General features: G+C 50.1%; 1 protein-coding gene across 1 annotated transcript in view; it reads right to left on the minus strand.

Moving 5' to 3' along the window:
• The window catches only part of MAD1L1 (mitotic arrest deficient 1 like 1), a 365,974-nt gene that overhangs the window by 570 nt on the left and 346,867 nt on the right, over nucleotides 1-18,537 (minus strand). The window lies entirely within an intron of this gene.

The following is an 18,537-nucleotide window of genomic DNA, read 5'->3' on the forward strand; positions in this document are numbered from 1 at the left end:
AGAGAGAGAGAGAGAGAGAGAGAGAGAGAGAGAGAGAGAGAGAGAGAGAGAAAGAAAGAAGGAAGGAAGGAAGGAAGGAAAGAAGGAAGGAAGGAAGGAAGGAAGGAAGGAAAGAAGGAAAGAAAGAGAGAGGGTGTTAATTCACGACCGCCCGAGTTTTCCCAGAATGCCGGCACGTTCCAGTGCCTTTGCTGTGGAGACTCTTCCAGAATATCTTATTCTAATCAAGGCAACGTTATCTACTGCGGGGCAGGTGTTCAACACACAATTTAATTGGGCCATTATTAAGATTCTGCATTTCCAAAATCTCTGAACAATACCCCCCGTGTGAGCCTCGGATGAATAATGAATTACCGAGCGGTGGGAAGAATGTTGAGAGCGTTTTGAAAACAAACTTGAAAGGGGCTGTCGAGTTAACGTGCGCAGAAAAAGGAACATCGCAGAAGGTAATCTATCAATAAAACCGGTCTCGGTGGGACTGAAGCAGACAAACAGCTCTATCCCCTGTCCCATGGAAGACTGATGGTCTGAACCCTTCCACCCCCTCCTTTCCAATGCTTGCCTCCCCCCCTTGCAGGGGGGGATCTAATAATCCAACCCTCACCACTTCCATTAGATTTCTAAACAGCTCAGCAGAAGGAACACTGAAGCCGCCTGCGATCGGAGAGACTTCTGCTCAAAAGCAACCGCACAGCCACGTCGTGCCTTGGGGACCCATGTGCAAAAGGTGCCGATGGGGCGTGTGCCCCACTGGAGCTGCCGAAAGTAGAGACCGACATTTTTGCTCCGAGCGCCTGCCCAAGGGGGCAGCTTCTCCCTCGGTGCTGAGCTTGCCCCCAACTCCAACTCTTCTCCTGACTCATTGGGTGCGCACTGCCCTGCAATGGTGACCCATGCTCTGGGTAGCTTCCCAGTTGGAATACCATAATGTGCTCTGTGTGGGGCTGCCCTTGAAGACAGTCTGGACGCTTCAGTTGGCTCAGAACAGAGCTGCCAGGATGTTAACGGGGACTGGCTGGTTTTCACACATAATGCTGGTCCTCTGTTGGTTGTACTGGCTGCCAATTGAAGTCCAGGCCCAATTTAAGGTGCTGGTGATGATCTATAAAGCCCTGAACGGCTTGGGTCCGGGATACCCGAAGGAGCGCCTTCTCCCCTGTGTACCCTCCCAGCCCTTGAGATCTGAGGCGGAGGTCCTTCTTCAGGAGCCCTCCTTGAAGGAGATCAGGAGGGTGGCTACCCGGAGAAGGGCCTTCTCTGTGGTAGTGCCCTGACTATGGAATACGCCCCCCAGAGAGGTTCGCCTGGCACCGACGTTATATTCATTTTGGCATCAGGAAAAACCCTTTTCATTTCCCTGCTATTTTAATGTTTAATTGATTTTACCTGGGGTTTTGGTATATCAATCGTCAGGTGCTGTGGGGTTTGGTTTATTCTACACATTTTTTGTACCCCATCCCGAGATGCCTGGAGTGGACGGTTAGAAAAGTGTTTACTAAATAAATAAATAAACTCCATCTTTCTGGAGAGGTTTGTCAAAATAGTAACCTGGACTCTCAGACAGGCGGCCGACCTTTTGGGACAAAGACAAGAGGACAGAGAAACGTGGCTGTCACTCCACGGCGTCAATGAAAAGGCAGAGCTAAGAAGAATCAGTTCAGGGCTGAGGGCTTCATTTTGGCCCTGCTGGAAGTGGGGCTATTTCAGGTTTGTGGTTGGGGGGGATCTCCTCCCCCTCCCCTCCTCATCTACCAGAGTAAGCAGAAATGCAGTTCTTTTTAGCGTAATTCAGAAGCGCTGAAGTGGAGGACAAGTTGCCACCAGTCAGTACGTACTCAGCACTCCCCTCGGTGCCGGTTGTGCTAGAGGTAAAACAGGCATGAGTCCGTATATGTTGAGCTAGAAATGCACCCCAAAGTTTCCAGGGGTGTGGCTGGCCAGAGGATGGTGGGCGTTGGATTAAGCACGTGCTGGATCATGCCCTTTCCAGCAAGGATAGAGTAGGCTCACCCCTCCTGAAATCCCTGGATAGTTTGGCTCCCCTGAATGGGCAAATTGCCCTTCATTCATTGCTTGCAAATGAGCGACATCTTCACTTCCCACTTTAATATTCATTCCTATTTAATAGAAATGATTTGCTTAAAAGCCCAGGATGTGCACGGAACTATTTTTTAAAAGCAAATTCCCATCCTTCATAATGATAAAAATAGGGGCATGAGACAGACAGGAAAGATGAACAGAGAAAACTTGGAAAGGCTTGGCAGGGCAGGGGGAGGGAAGATATCCAGATGTTTTGGAGTTCGGCTTCCAGATGTCCATTGCCAACATGATCAGGGATGCTAGGAGTGAAGTCCAAAACATCTGGAGAACTGCTTTCTGCACACCCTGTTCTTGCAGTTGGGAAGATGGGGTCACTGCTCCTCCCGACGATATGGAAAACCCAAAGGAATGACACAAAGCGATCCTATTGTGCTGATTGCCAAATCGCTGATAATAGTGGGGACTGTCAGTTGTCCAAGTTGCCACATTAACCTGAGAGAGGGCAGCTCCTGACAGTGATGGGGCAAGACAGTTTACAAATATTATTGCTATCAACTGCTGCGGGATTCACTCTGTAAAATTCTTCATCAAGTTATGAGATGGCACAATGTGGATGAGAAGTCCTGCCCCAGGGTAACATGCTTACGATTCAGTTTTCCAAACTCTGCAATCAAACAGTATCTGCATGTTGACCGCTTAACAACGATGGAGTGGTGAGAGCGAGCGAGCCGTGTGGCGTACTGGTTAAGAGCATGGGACTGGGATTCAGGCAAGTCGAGTCCCACTTGGTTCGGTGCCCACACGACCAGTCCTGAACGCACAAGCCCCCATCTTGTCAGGAAGGGCTCACTGCTGCCCCAGGAGGTGAACCGTGGAACTGCAGTCTCTCAGGGCAGCATCCGTCCAGAGCTGCCCCATGCAGGCTGCCCGTTGGCTCATTCCGGGCCGGAAAGCATGTAAGAAAGTCGAGCTGAGCATTGCTCCAGCAACAAGGTCTGCGCAAGCACTGGCCTGCTGCACAGTTCTGGCCTTGAGCCCTGGCTTGCCTTCGTGTCTTGATTCTTTCTGGGCCTCACTCCCAGTTCTGGGCTCCTGACCCTCCACTGCAGCCCAGCCCGGCCACATCTATGGAGCCACATAATCCATCCATTTTTAATGGAATGCATTATGGAATGATCCCCTCTTGGGGTGGAAGGTCTTTCCAACTTGCCCTACCCTCGGTGGCAGAAGCCGGAGCCTGGACCTGCGATGTTCTGCAAGCAAAGCGTATTTTTTGCCACGCAACTGTGCTGCACACAGGAGAGCCCAGCCACGCTCCCTGTGTTCTAGGTGCTGTTCCCTCCCCGGCACTGGCCAGGAGCTCCGAACTGGTCCTTTGCCACGCGGCAGGCTTGGGCTGCGGTGCAGGTCGAATTCTGCAACCTGGGATGGTGAGGGATGCCCCTCACCTTTCGCATCCCTCAGCGAAAGGAGTCTTTAGCACAACTGCTCTCCTCCACGAGACAAGGTTAGCTGTCCTCGGGGAGGAGAAAAACATCATCCATCTTCCCTCTAACACTGGAAATGGGTAAATGCTTCAGGGCTTTATACTTTCTAATATCCATTCCTTTTGGAAGGCAGAGAGACACGCTCCAGATATAATGGAGTGCCCATGCGCAGCCCTCAAGCAAGAGAGTTGCGCCCGAGCTTCAGTGCCTCTTTGGGACCACGCCGTCGGGAGCCCGGGGTGGAGAAGACGAAGGATGGGGAGGGACCAAGGACTCTGCTCTGCAGAACGGCTGTCCAGGGATCAAACGGCCCATTTCTCCTTAGCTGGCTCACCATGTCCCTTGTCCTCATCCTGTCCAGTGACTCCTGGCCTGGAGGTCCTCTCACTCTGACCCAGCTCTGCCTGCCCATCTGTCCTGCACGTGGTCTTTGCCTCTGAGATGTGCACTGCAGCACATCAATGCGTATCAGATCCAACACAGATGGGTGGATCCTTTCAGACGTGAGGTCCTGCTTGTCCTGCAGAGCAGCACCTGGGAACATGCGCATTGGTGATGGCTGTGATGCTGCTGTGACCCACCTTAGATCAGCCTGTGGGTCCAGACCCACCAGTTGCAGACCAATCAGTGGCTGTCATCAGAAGAGGAGCTCCAACCTGGCATGGACACCCAAAGTACGTTCGTGGAAGGGCTCTGCGAGGGCAGCTAGACCCTCCATTCCCTCCACTTGCATTGGGTTGATGTATCCTCTGGTCTGCAGCTCGGCCTACTGCCCAGGTGAGAAACCGCTGGACCTCCAGACGTCTGAGCCTATGGCACCTGTTTGCCCTAGCCAGCACCACCGGTGGCGAGGGACGAATGGTGCTCCTGAGAAACGTCGGCCTTCCTGCTGAGCACCATCCTCACCTGGACTGCTGCTCCTCTCAGGGGAAAGACAAACTGAAGTACGCAACATACGACACAATTCAGCAACGGGATTCCAGACCGCAAGACGTGGCGCTGGCCACTGGCTGGCCAGACACAAAGAGGCAGATTCAACGGGGTCACGCAGAAGCGTCCAAGGCACATTGTGTGATGCTTCCACTCTTCTCAACAGGATCTCCTCCTTTTTATTATTATTAATTATATTTCTATACCACCCATAGCTGAAGCTCTCTGGGTGGTTCACAACATGGAAGTCTCCCATCCAGATTCCAACCGGGCCTGAGCCTGCTTCGCTTCCAAGATGAGGCGTGATCAGGCCCTTCAGGCTACATGGAAGCAAATGGGGCTATTCCTTGCCTTCTCTTCCCTTCGTCTACTTCTCCACCTCACAGCCTTTGGCCGCTGGTCATTTCCATGGCCCCGCCTTGGTCCGTATTTTCTTATCTCCATTTTAGCGGGCTTAGATCTTGTCACACACCATCAAACCAGTGTTAAAACATCCTTTCCCCTAAAAAGAAAAAACCTTAAAAAAAACCCAGTGTTGACCTTTTAGCAGGAAAATCCTTTGGTTTCTGCCTCTTGCTTTAGATTCTAAGATTTTTTCTAAATGTCAGCAGCTAACTGTCCATGCGCAGCTGTCTCCGAAAACAGCAAAGCCGTTTTGCAGAGAGACAGCCAGCTTCCAGGATGTCGGCACACAGAAAGGGCAGGCCAGGAAAGAGAGCTCGGGAGGAAATGAAATACGAGGTGCGAACTCCTCTTTTGGGCATCGCTGGTGTGTGTCTGAGACCTCTTGAAGATCAGAGCCGTTTCCCATTTAAATCTAGGACTGGATGGAGAATCCCGAGATCATGAAGGGGATGCGAGCTGGTTCCAAAAGCTTAGGGTTGGCGCGTGGTGCGAAGTAATCCTAGCAGGAAATCCAAGCAAGATTTCTCAAGTCGGCTATTGTCATATATCTACTTTGCTTGTTCTTGGAACAGCCTCGTTCTGACCCCTCTACACTGGCAGCCACCACATTTCTGAGTCGGCTGAATTGCAGTAATTAAATCCCGTCCCTTTCTGCATACCATGACGTGTTTGGCATTTATAAGCAATTTAGCAGCTTTAAACTTGCGTGGAACAGCCTGGGATCACCCAGGAGGAGCGGCTTCCACATGGATCAGGAAAGGTTGGGTCCTGGGGGAGTGAAGTCCCACACCTCATGTTTAGGATGTAAGGAAGGCTTCAAGTTTCGGATTTATGTATTTTGAAGGGGAATGCACACACCCCAAGGGGGGGGGATCTATCAACTTGCAAAATGTCAGGGCTCCCAGCTGCATGCAGATTTTTCAAAAAGCGGCCCCACAACCCTCGCCACTCAAAAGCCAAACCATTTCTTCCTTTACAATGGAAAAGTTTAATGATTTCATCCCTGCGGACAAAGGGAAGGGTTGACTTTGAGCCCAGAACTAACCAAGCACAGCATTAGAAGAACGCTTTGATACACTGCGTGAGAAATTCTTCTACTGTGCCAAAAAGAAATATTGACCGGTGAATTGATCTTACTGCCGGGCTTACTTTTGGAAACTGAGGCGATAACCATGTGTAGAACTTCCCATGAGTTTGGGATCGTCACCAGTCTTCACATGTCTGGAATCAAGAAAAATGGCTGGCTGGGTGGGCATGAACAGAAAGGGATTAAGTCGAAGAAACTTCTAGACAGGCCAAAGAGCTCCCCATCGCTGGGATGGGATCTGCTTGCCACGGCCTCACACAGCAAGCCAGGTCACCACTGCTTCTCCATGGACAACTTTCCAGCCTGGGTCCTCCCAGGTGGGCCACTGGGTGGGCATCTTTTCTCCGTGGCACTTCCTGAAGCAGCAAGTCTGCCTGAGCTCAGGTGTGTCTAGTTTGGTGGCTTGTTCCCAATTCCTGACGGGATCCTGACTCAGACAAGCGATCACCAGGTAGACAGTTCCTCCCAACCAGTCAGCTTCCAGGAGCAATCAGACTCTGATGCCCAGAAAGTAAGGATTCTGCTTGCCTTTACAGACCGGAGAAACTAGCAGGCAGACAACAGGAAGGCTGGGAATCCAGCTGCGAAGAAAACTGGGTTGGTAGAGCTCAGACCCCCTGCAATTTGTTTGGCCACGTTCCAAAGAGGGAAGGGCCAGAGTCGGCAGAGACAGACGGCCGGTTCTGTATTAAATACATTAAAGTACTTCCAGTGGTAAGAAGTGGGAGTTGAAAACAGCAGCAACAGACATTTGGCTTTCTAAAGGCCTCTCCTAAGCATTGTCCCAAAGTGTGAGAAAGTAAGATAAAGGAAAGGAAGTGGAAGATGGAGGAAGTGATCGGAGAGATAGGCGTGCTTAGCTCTGCAATTCAATCAGAAGAGGCTTCTAAGGGGCGAATAATTGCTCGAAAGTTTCCTCTCCTGCTTGATGATATCCTTATCAAAATCCCCAAATTGAATCATTTCTCACTGATCAGTCTCTCCCAAGCATTGGGGCTTGCTCAAATATCATATCCCCAGGTAGCTAATAAATCATTATAATTAGGAGCCGTTCATTCAAAATGATAGAAATATTAAGAACACAAAACAAGACAAATTGGCCCACAGGATGTGGTTCGGGCTGGCGGTGCGTGTGAGTGGGCTCGATCCGCTCTTCCCAGTTTTTCTTCTTAGCAACGGCGGGTTCCAGTGCCGCCGTGACATCACACTACACCATCCTCCACTGGCTCCCCCGTGGGACCGCTTAACAATGCGGCTCTAATAAGGATGTTTTGCCATCCATCAATCAGAGGAAAGAGGCTGCTTCCCAGAATAAGCTCTTGCCTATAATATTCTCTTTGCAAACTATGAGTGGCCAGCTGGTTCTTTATAATAATTGCTTCTTGCCATGACCTATGCCCGAGTTGCTGGCTTGACACATAAAGTGAATTTACAAGGGAACGGGGGATGGAGCAGTCTAACAGGACCCCAGGGAATGTAAGGAAAAATTGGCTCTTGCCGGGATTGGGCAGGGAGGAGAAGCCGGCTGGGAGAGCCGGAAATGGACCAGAGCACCTGCACCCAGGAGGCACAGAGCGATGCCCAAGCACAGCACCAGAACCCTGGCAAACACTCTCCCTTGGAGATGCGGAAATAGCTCTTGCTGACGACACCAACCTCATTTGTGCTTCCCAAGCATGAAGCCACGCACTGCACTGATCTCCCTTCTTGGGTCGCCCCTCTCCCCACACGTCTCCTTGACCCTCTCCGGGTCGGTACAGGAAAAGCCAGGTGAGACTGCAGCCCCAGCTCCTTCTCCCACTCCCACCTGGAGCACCCTCCACGTGAGTCACGGTGCAGGTGGATTTGTGCCGACCTCGGCATTCGCCAGCTGCCACCTTGAAATCATTTCCCTTGTTTCTTGTGACAGACCATCTTTCTGAAAGAGACTGTGGGGGCTGGCATAAATAGGGAGGGGGGCAGCAGAGATGGGAATAGTTGCTTCTTACTCATGAAGGATGACTGTTCCGTTCATGTAGAAGAATAGCAGGGGATGAGTAATCCACTGGGACGCTGTTTATCACATTTTACTATCCTTGCAAAAGCCAAGTGAAGTGGGCAGAGAGACACAAGAGATGCCCGGGCTTCTGGGAAGTGATGCCATTACAGGAAACCCACGGCCACTTAAACCCATTGATTGGCGAGTGGATTGCATGGAAACTTCAGCACAATGGGAGAAACGCCCTGGGAACGGGCGCTCTGAAGCACAAAGATCTTGCGGCGGCAGCGTGCGGGTTCGGAAACAGACCTCATCAGTACTTCACACTAGGTTTAGTCATCTTCGCTCTTCTAAGTTCTTATTTTGTCTCAGCCTAGTGCCCTTAGGCAGAACCCTGCTATAAATTAAGAAACAAGAACAACAGCATGTGCTTCATCACGGGCACGCTGAAATCACAGATGCTGAGCAGAGCGTGTGGGTCTGAGGAGAAAGGGGAGGAGGAGGAGGAGAGGCACTGCTCTTCCCTGGAGAAGAGGGAGAAGGGACGTCGGCCTGCAGATGGGGGGGAAAGGGCTGCACCCAGCACCCCGGTGCAGGGTGGTTAACTCTCTGGGAGGGACTGAGGCATGTCTCAAAGCGGGGCTGCCAGCGGCGGGTCAACAGTAGCCCCCCTGAATCTTCAGAAGGGGCCAGGTAGACTGGGCCTTAAGGGAAATCCCAACCCTAAGAGTCAGCTGAGCTTCACAAACACTGTGAGCTGGTTCTCCAAGGTGAACGGGACACACCAGGATGGATGAAGCCCTCGAAGACGAGTTCGCCTGACCAAGCCACGCGCCATCAGCTTGAAGGCTCAACTCTGGTCCATGGAAACCTTTCCTACCAGTGGAGAAGGAAGGCGATCTCATGGTTTCCATCCATAGCCCTTCCATCCAAGGCACAGAGCTGGCTGTTCCCAGGCCTGACTCCAGTAGTTGCTGATTGGACTTCCAACATTTGTCATCACTGTGCTATGGAGGGAGTCCAATATGAGCAGAAATGAAGAGCTTACCCAGCAAAACGGGGGTCCGTGCTGAAAAGAAAGCTGGAGGAAATCCACCATAGGATCAGTCAAACTGATATGCTATGCCAAATTATATGTGATAAGCCAGCCTGTATCTCTCTTGTTGTCCCACCGTGCTATCACAGCGTGGAGGAGCAGCAACCCTGCTGGGACCCTGGGGGACAAGACCGCATCTTCCTTCTCTGCTTCTCGTCCGTGGGTTGCACGCTAGCGCCCAGCACCAGTCTGACTCCATGCTGACCCCAGCCATGTCCCGCTCGGGGGGCGCTTATCCGTGCTGCTGAACTGCAGCGCTTTGAACAGCCCATCCATCCTTCATTCCCTCTGCCAAGCGCCTCTCCTGACACTGGAACCAACGCAGCAGGTGAAGCGGCAGCTTTCACTGGGCCAGCTCAAAAGTTAGCATCTTAATTAATCTGAGCCTTGTTTTCCAAGTTCGGCGTGGCACTGAAGAGCTATAACAAGCACTAGCTTCTCACACAAGGCACCAAGTCGACTTGGGAAATGATTCAACACAATCAGCAAGCCGTGCATGGCAGAAAACAGAAAAGTGAGATGCTGAGAAGATCAATTAATTTGACAGCCCTCCATGATATTTTGCTCTCAAAGTTGGGACCGAAATTCATTATTGTGCTAATACTTGGAGGCCAAGAATCATAGACAGCACAGCTTAAATCCCTTCTCGCTCCAGCAACTGCTGCCTTCTCCAGAAGGGAGCTCACGACAGCTTTGTGAAGAAACCCGTAGCTAATTTAGGCATATGAAGGCAGCAGTTGGAGTGAACAGACATGGAAGGGGAATGCAGAGCCTGAAGGCTGAGTGGCAGTGCTGAGTTCAGTTGCATTCAGATGATAGCGCCTTGGCTTGCAGGAAAGGAATTCCTGTTGCCACTGACCATGCAGGCTGGAAATCAAGGGACTTGCAGTGAAGCACATCTGAAGGGTGTCGAGTTGGAAAAAGCTGCCCTGATAGATCGACCAATCTGGCCAATCCAGATGCTTGCTTTGGCTTGGAATGAGGACTTCCTGGGCTCTCCTCTCTGACCCTTTCCCCAAGTGTCAGGGCCTGTCCATCGCTGGAAGTGTGGATGGCTGCAAAGGCGGGCCAAGCTCCCAGAAGACCAAGCCGATGGCTTCGTACTGGTTGCAGGGCTGCCCATCTCTGCCTCCTTCTGCATCTGCACATAGGCTCTGACCTGCACTTGCAAAGTCTTGGGAAGCTTAAACTGAGCCTACAACGCCACAGCTGATCTTCTGGGATCCTTGCCTGCAACAGGAAACTTGTACAACTGGAAATTCACCTTCCATCTTTCCAGCCCTTCCATTTGGGGTCTGCTGCCCCCATTTGCGATGGCTGTGGAAATGGCTTCTCCTGGACTCAGCAGACGCAGGTCGCTGTCAATAAAGTCACGCAAAGCACTGTCAGTCACGAGGGCTCTTTGAACACTCTTCTGCTGCCTTTGACGGGAAGCCTCTCGTGGCGAGGGAGACGAGCGCAACTCCCGCTTCACGCTGGAGCTTCTTCGGTGATGGGGCTGCCCTTCTCCAGTTCGGCTCCTTTTGCTGGAGGTGCACCGGGGAAGGATGTCTGCAGACACCATCTCCGCAATTACGGAGGCAGAAGCAACGACACCCAGATATCATACGAACTGATGCGTTTTTGCCAGCAGGCCTACTGGCATCACAGACCCAACAAGCGCTGTCACGCCGCGGTCTCATCTGAACGCCAGTACTGTCTTCGCTTGATTAAACACACTTCCAGATAGAACCTGTCTCCTCCCCTCGCCCCGTTTCCCTGATGTGACCAGATTCTCGTCTCCGCATGTCAGGGGCAGACAGAGAACATCCAGCTCCAAAGGGGAGACTGAGCGATCAGCAGCTGCTTCCACGGTGCCACGCTGCATCTCTGAATGCGCCTGTCTTTCAGCAAGAGGAGCTAATTAGCAACGACCTCAAGGCAGCCAAATTGCTCAAAGGGCAAGCCGCAGCCCTGAAGCATTCCTCAAGGCCTGGTCTTTCTCATTGCATCCTGTCTTTCAGCCATCATCCCTCCTGACCAAAGAGACAATCTGCCACTTTTTGAAGAGGGCCAAGAAGTGGCAGGACTACCTGAGAGCGCCTGCACATTTCATCCTTTTCTGAGGGACAGGGAACATCTGGGCCGACCCTCCCCAAGAAGCCCTGTTGACCAGCAGCCCGCCATGCTGCTTTTCAGCCCTCCACTCTCAGGGGAATAGCACCTTGTTGAAGGTGGGAAAAAAGGTAAAGGTTTCCCCTTGACGTTACGTCCAGTCATGCCTGACTCTCAGGGGCGGTGCTCATCTCTGTTTCCTGGCAGAGGGAGCCAGCGCTTGTCCGCAGACGGTCTCCGTGGTCGTGTGGCCGGCATGACTAAACACCGAGGTGCACGGAACGCTGTTACCTGCCCACTGAAGGTACCTTTTTATCTCTTTAACTTGCATTTGCATACTTTCGAACTGCACGGTTGGCAGGAGCTGGGACGGAGCAATGGGAAAGGTATAGGAGTTAAATAAACAGCATAACATAACAACTTAAACATGGCTATACACCTAAACTTTAACTCCAGCTGCTAAAAGCTGGGCTGCATGAAGAAGCTCTTACAACAGAATCAAATCTAGAAATGCTGTCCCTTTCTTCTTTTTACCATGTCTTGTGATTACACTGCTCTTTTTCTAAATGCCCTTCCTCTGATGGGCTTTAAACGCTATCCAATGGTGGAGATAAAATTTACTGTTCCGCATCCTCCCAGTTGTCCAGAACAGCTTCTGGGCTACTGGGAGTCATCTGAACCTCCGACGCACATGCCTTGTGATTATTTTCCACTTCAATTAGCAAGCACTAGAACGGGGCAATCATTTTATACTACAACCATCAGCTCCAGGAAAATGTTTTTCATTATGCTACACACCCAAATAGTGCAAAATAAAAGCCAATAAAATTACTGGTGTCCATTCCCTGGTGTTCACTGAATGGTTTTATTGCAAATCCCTTGCAAGGTTTTTGAAGTTCCAGGTTCTTAAGACAGACAGACACACAGACACCAAAACACTCCGTGTTTGACCTTGAAGTGGCAATTGTTCTGTTTTCTGAGAACAGCTTAAAACTTAATGGTTCAAAACCCAGAAGGCAACAGACGTCAACCTTCAACTTTTGGCTTCTCTCTAGCTTTTCTCCCCAGCAGACAGAGGACTGAACTGTGAACCTCCCGCATAAATCTCTGGCTCTCGGGATGGCTGATTTTCTAGCTGGGGATGGGGACAAAACTAGCTTGGCTCACACAGTAAAATTAACCATCACGGAATAATCAATTCAAGCTGCGACAACCCAGATCCAGGCTGGACATCAGGAAAAGCTTCCTCACTGTCAGAGCAACACAACAGTGGAACCAGCTGCCTGGAGAGGCGGGGGGCTCCCCCGCACTGGAGGCATTCAGAAAGAAACTGGGCAGCCATCTGAGTGGGATGGTGTGACGTGGTGTCCTGCAACAGCAGGGGGTGGACCTGATGGCCTTCATGGCCCCTTCCAGCTCTACTATTCTATGATTCTATGAACCTACCAAAGTCATGCTTCCCCAGCCAATAAGTGAAGGAGAGCACAATTGGGCTTTTTTGTTTTTTGCAATTTTCCATAGTTTGTGATCCAATTCTATAACACACACATACACACACAGTAGGAAAAATAATGCCCAAAGTGTATAAACTGGGGACACATATTTGCAAAAATGCCTATATTAAGGAAAGTTCCATGCAAATAGGTATACACATTTTTGTGTGCACGAAAACGCATATGAATAGTTATGTGGACTTTTAAAAAACGATCGCCAACTGTGGCAGAAATGGAAACACAAATTCATTGGTTGGTTGGTTCTAACGTGACTTGTTCAGCATGAATTAGTAAGATTACCTCACTTCCCTTTGGAGAAGCCATGCTGATGCCTTGTCACCACAGCTTGTTCTTCTCTATCTCTTTTAACCCTTCTAGATTTCATGGCGCTTTCTATTAATTGACCCAGGAGACAAGTTATGTACAAAGGGCTGTACAGCGAACATCTTCTAGTCCACTGCACTGAGGAACAAACCACATGGTTTAGTTTTATTTTTTATTAATTTAATTTTTTGATTTATATCCTGCCTTTTTCCTACAAAGGGCTCAAGGCAGCCTACATCATTCTCCTCCTCCATCGTATCCTCACAACAACAACCCTGTGAGGTAGGTTGGGCTGAGAGTCTGTGACTGGCCTAAAGTCCCCCAGTTGGCTCCATGGCTGAGCAGGGACTCGAACCCGGATCCTCTGAGTCCCAGTCCCACACTCTTAACCACTACACCACGCTGGTTAACAGCTTAGCAGCTTCTTTTGCAGTAGAAGTCTTATTTCCCTGTATATTACAGATGGGAGGCTGAGGGCGAAGGGCTTGACTACCTAAGAACCTCAGAGCAGAGACAAAATCTGGGCACACGACTTCCTGAGTCACAGCTCACACTCTTGAGCAGAATCCAGGCACAGGTCCCCCTGTGTTCATCGGGCTTCCCTTTCTAATAAGCAAGTTCAGCACTGCAGCCTTCATGGGACCCCAGCCCTGCTTCGCACCTCCTCTTGGGGGACCCCTAACCTCACGCTCCAGGCCATGAGCAAACCAGCAATGTAACCCATGTCTGGTAGGAAGGCTCCGCTCCGAATCCATGCTCAGCTCACGCTGCCTCTGCAGACCCCCCGCAAGCTCGGTAAACAGAGATGTTCAAGGGCAATAAATGAAGACAGAACACGATTGCAAATAAATGGCAAGTTGTTCTAAAGATAACATTCCACGCGCTCGCTTTTAATGTTACTGCTCAGGCCTTGGAGGTAACAAAACCCCCGCTTTAGCGGCTGTCGCTTCCTCTTTGCGCGCTCGGTGGAGATCAGGACTCTCTCCCCAACCCATTCATGTATCCAAATTGCGCACAATAGCAATAATGCGGATAATTACGATAAGAGCAGCTAAGCTTCTGCCTATGATCCGGAGAACGCGACACTTCAGCCGTAGCTGAAGAGATGTGCCCCTGTTTTCAGGCGCAGAGACGGGGGAGAACCAAGATGCACGGAAGCTGCCAGGACTGCCCCTTCCGCCTTGAAGACACGCACACCCTCCTTCTCGCTGCACCAGCCTGGCTAGGATGCCCTTCCACAAGCCGGCACGCTCCCTTTCGTGGTGCAGGCACGGCTCACGTTTGCACCCTCGGCGAGCTGGAACGGCGCATCACATTCCCCGCTGCAAAGCACAGACGTTTCTCTATCGTTGTCGCCTTTGTCATCATCTCTACGACATTCAAGGGGAGCCAAACACACATTTGCTCTGCATCTCTCCTCCTCCTCCTCCTTATATGATGATCCTTTGGCTCCAAGGACCACATTCCCTACAGGAAAATCCGTCCAGGGCCACACACAGGCAAGCAGTGAGACTGAAACCCTGGGGCAGAGTTGGGCCAGTCTTGCACTCTCATCTGCTCTTACACACGCGCACACACACAACACACGCACACACACTCCTTTCTCTTATCTCCCTGCCAGGGCTTCCTAAGGGCTGTTGAAATTTCGCCAAGCTTTGCCAGCTGCTCACCCCTAAACTTAGCTCGAGAAATGTCAAGTCAACTTCACCTTATTCCTCTTATCAACAGGAAACCCTCCAAAGAGTTTACTTAGTAAAAATGCACCATTTCAAGATGATTCACTAAGAATTACAAGGCAACATTGACACCCATCATGCAAATATTAACATACACTAAGACTGATCAGTACATACCAAGCTTTGACAACGGCGAAACAGAAACAGAACCCAAGCGGCAGCAAAATAATTCACCTTCCCCTTCGGCAAAAGAACCCAGCCCAACTGGACCCAAACCCTAAGCCATGCCCAAGTCCTGATGGTTTCTGCGCACTTCCAGCCTTCGCTGCCACAGCTCTGCCCTCCCAGGCCAGGTGAAAATGAGCCAGGCAGCCCAGACCTTGAAGGATGCCCAGCTGGACCGTCTCGAAACGGGTAATTTCTAATCACAATAATGCTTAAATGGCTTCCCACAGGGGACCGGCGAAACCACCTTGCAGAAGGCTTGCACGTGCATTTCAGAGTCTGGGGCAAAGCGGCAGCACCTTGCTATGCGTTCAGTGGGGTGCATAAACACAGGATAGGTGGTGGAGAGATGCTGTTGTTGGAAAGTGAAAAAGGGGAGGTGGGAAGGCGGGCAGGTAGGTGAATGGGAAATTTCAGCCTTGGTTTAGAGACAGGATAAAGCCTCCTGAAGCTTAAGCAAAAGCCTTCCCAACATGCACACCTGCCTTTGGGCATTGTTTCACACAACAACGGGCAGCAGGACATGTCCTTTTTTAAGCGGCTGCAACGCACTAATTATGAAAAGCCGAGTAGGCAGGAACTGTGGGCCTCCCTGGCAAAGAGGCGGGCACCGTTGCCAAAGGAGATGCCACGGATGGCTTCCCGAGCAGGAGAGGCGGGCAGGAAAAGTCCACAGGAAAACCGATGGCGCAGCACGCTGGATTTGTGGGAATCGGCCCGCGGGTTCGGTGCCAGTCCTGCCAATCAGACTTGTCTTATTTATTTATTTAGAATGTTTATAGGCCATCCATCACTTCGTCTCTGGATGGCTTACAAAAAAATCTATAAATACAACTTGCTTCTTAAAGCTGCACAGCCTCAGAACCCAGACAGATCCCTTTTGAAATATAGACTAGCTGAAAAACCACACACACACAAACACACACCATGACACCCTCCTGCCTGAACCTCATTAGAAGCCGTCTGCCTCTGAAGAGGGCTTTATCCAGCTTTAGCTGGGAAGCCCTGGGACTTCACATCCCAGCCTCCTCCTCGTTATCCTGGAGATTGAGCCTGTTTTCAAATGGAGAAACAGGAACTGAAGAAAAAAGTCCACAATTGCCTGCCAGTCAAAAATCACAAAGGCCTGGCATTTCATCGTAACACCCAGAATAGCTTTAACAGGGAAACAGACTTGTTTGTCATAAAGTGAATTGAGAGGGCAATTCAAATATGAAACCACCTGGCAGGTTTAGGTTTCTCGTTCATACATTGCAGGGGAATGTTTGGGTGCAAGGTTTCAGCTATAGGACAGTGATGGCGAAACTCTGGCACGCGTGCCACACCAGGCAGGCAGAGCCTCTCTGTCGCACACGTGAGCCAAGCCGCCATCACTGGGTTCGGGTTAGAAAAACGAGGTGTCCTGGCACGATTCTGACGGTTGGAATGTGTTCAGAATGGGCAGAAATGATGAGCTGCGCAGAAAATGCTTCTCAGGAAGGCATTTTCAAAATCACGCCTTTTCAATGGAACTTTACCCCTATATTAGGGTTAGGGGTGTGCACCAGGGTAGGGTTAGGGTTAGAAAAATGAGGTGTCCTGGCATGATTTTGATGGTTGGAATGTGCTTAGAAGGGGCAGAAAGGATGAGCTGTGCAGAAAAAGCTACTCAAGGAAGGCCTTTTCAAAACTGCATTATTTTCAATGGAACTTTAGCCCTATATTAGGGTTAGGGGTGTGCACCAGGGTAGGGTTAGGGTTAGGAAAACGAGGTGTCCTGGCATGATTCTGATGGTTGGAATGTGTTTAGAATGGGCAGAAATGTTGAGCTGCGCAGAAAAAGCTGCTCCAGGATGCCTTTTTCAAAATCACGCCTTTTCAATGGAACTTTACCCCTACATTAGGGTTAGGGGTGTGCACCAGGGTAGGGTCAGGCCATTGGTGGCGAACCTGTGGCACACGTGCCAGAGTGGGCACCAGACCGCTCTCTGTCAGCATGCGAGCCGAGTTGCCCCAGCTTCGGCCTAGCAGCCAAGCATCAGATAACAAATACATTATAAATAGATAATACATTTTCTAAATAAATAAATAACAACGCACGTAGCGGCCATGCGTATGCTCAGAAAGGAGTGGTGGTGACAGGCGATGACATCAGAAGCCGCATCATAAGGATTTTCAGCTGCTCTTGGTTTGAAAAGCAGCGACTGGGTTTGAAGGGTACAATCACCCACCCTTGAGGGTCGAGCATGAGTTACTCTTGAGCCATGGGTAGTGGCTGAAACGTAGGTTATCATGTTATCTGCACTCAGCTGAGAGCACAAGCCAACAACTAACCATGTTTTATATTCATGGGTTGTTTGTGGTGAACAACTCGACCCCCTGCCCTTGAGGGCTCGGCGAAAGAGCAGATGGCAGTCTTGCTGAAGACCTCAAAAAAAGAAATCGTGAAAGTGTTACATATTCATTTAGTGGTCTGATTCAGGGCCCTCCCCCAGGAGGGGGGAACTCCAGTGCGTCTGGGGAAACAAGGAGATCTGACACAACGGCTCCCAGTACAGATACTGGGAACTAGGGGAGGACTGAGGGACACTGTGAGCGGGAGGCCTACACATTACACGGCAAGAAACAGCACCCAGTCGTCCATCAGATTAGCAAGCCAACAACCCGTTTTCAACTATGCAAAATTCTGCAATTTCCCTGTCTTATTCTCAGGGTGGCTTCGCAGGATCCCTGGATTCACTTCCAGCTTTTGAGGAGATCCATAAGACCAAGTTACGTTCCACACAGCATCTAGGCATCCAAGTTACTTAACTTCTAGATGGATCAATGAAACAGGGAGCCGCTCGAATGAAAAGCAGCAAACCACTCCCAACAGCATTGGAAGATCATGGGATTCAACGGGAGTCACGGGGCCCAATCTGAAAATCCACCTGGCTTCTCGTTCGCAAATAACTCTATTGATTCGCTTTAGATACCACGCAACGGGCCTCCAAGTTAAGTCTCCCACGTAATGGGATTTATGCTTCCAGTGTTGTGCCAGGGACACTCCCACAAGTCAATCTTCCTTGCGGCCATATTCCCCATTCCTCACTATTAGATACCTGGTTCTTGTCCCGATATAAATTCCCCCGATGCAAGGGGACTGGATAGCACCAATGACAACCTGGTATAAAATGCAGAAAAATCTCTGCAGACAGAAACCTTCCCACCAGCAGAGTTAACAAAGTCTTCTTTCTTGGTCCATAATCACGGATACCACAGGGAACTTTGTCCCCAAGAGAGCTGACTTCCATGGCACCTATCTGAGCCATTATCATGTCTTGCTCTCCAAATCCTTTTGTTCCCTGCCCTCTTTAAAAGCTATATTTTCTCCTGAAGCAAGTATCTTGTAGCAAATATCAATTATTTACTTATAGCCATTTCAGAGTAGCATTGATGTTATTATATGGCAGACACTGTATGCGTGGATTCTCTTAAAAGCATGTTATAACCTTGTCTTCACTCCCTTTATCTACTCTTTCCAGCTGTCTGTAATATCTTATCTGGATAACCTCTTTTTGCACAAGCTCAATTTTTAGATTCCACCAAATATAATCTCTCTGTGTGGAGCAATTGTGCTTGATTCTCATAAATTAGCCATAGGGAATATTCTCTCAGATATAATCTGGAAGTGACTGATCATATCTGTGGAACAATATAATGTAGGGTCCTCCATCTTGTTCA

Source organism: Varanus komodoensis, unplaced genomic scaffold (genome assembly GCF_004798865.1).
Source record: "Varanus komodoensis strain SLA01 unplaced genomic scaffold, ASM479886v1 scaffold26, whole genome shotgun sequence".
NCBI lineage: Eukaryota > Metazoa > Chordata > Lepidosauria > Squamata > Varanidae > Varanus > Varanus komodoensis.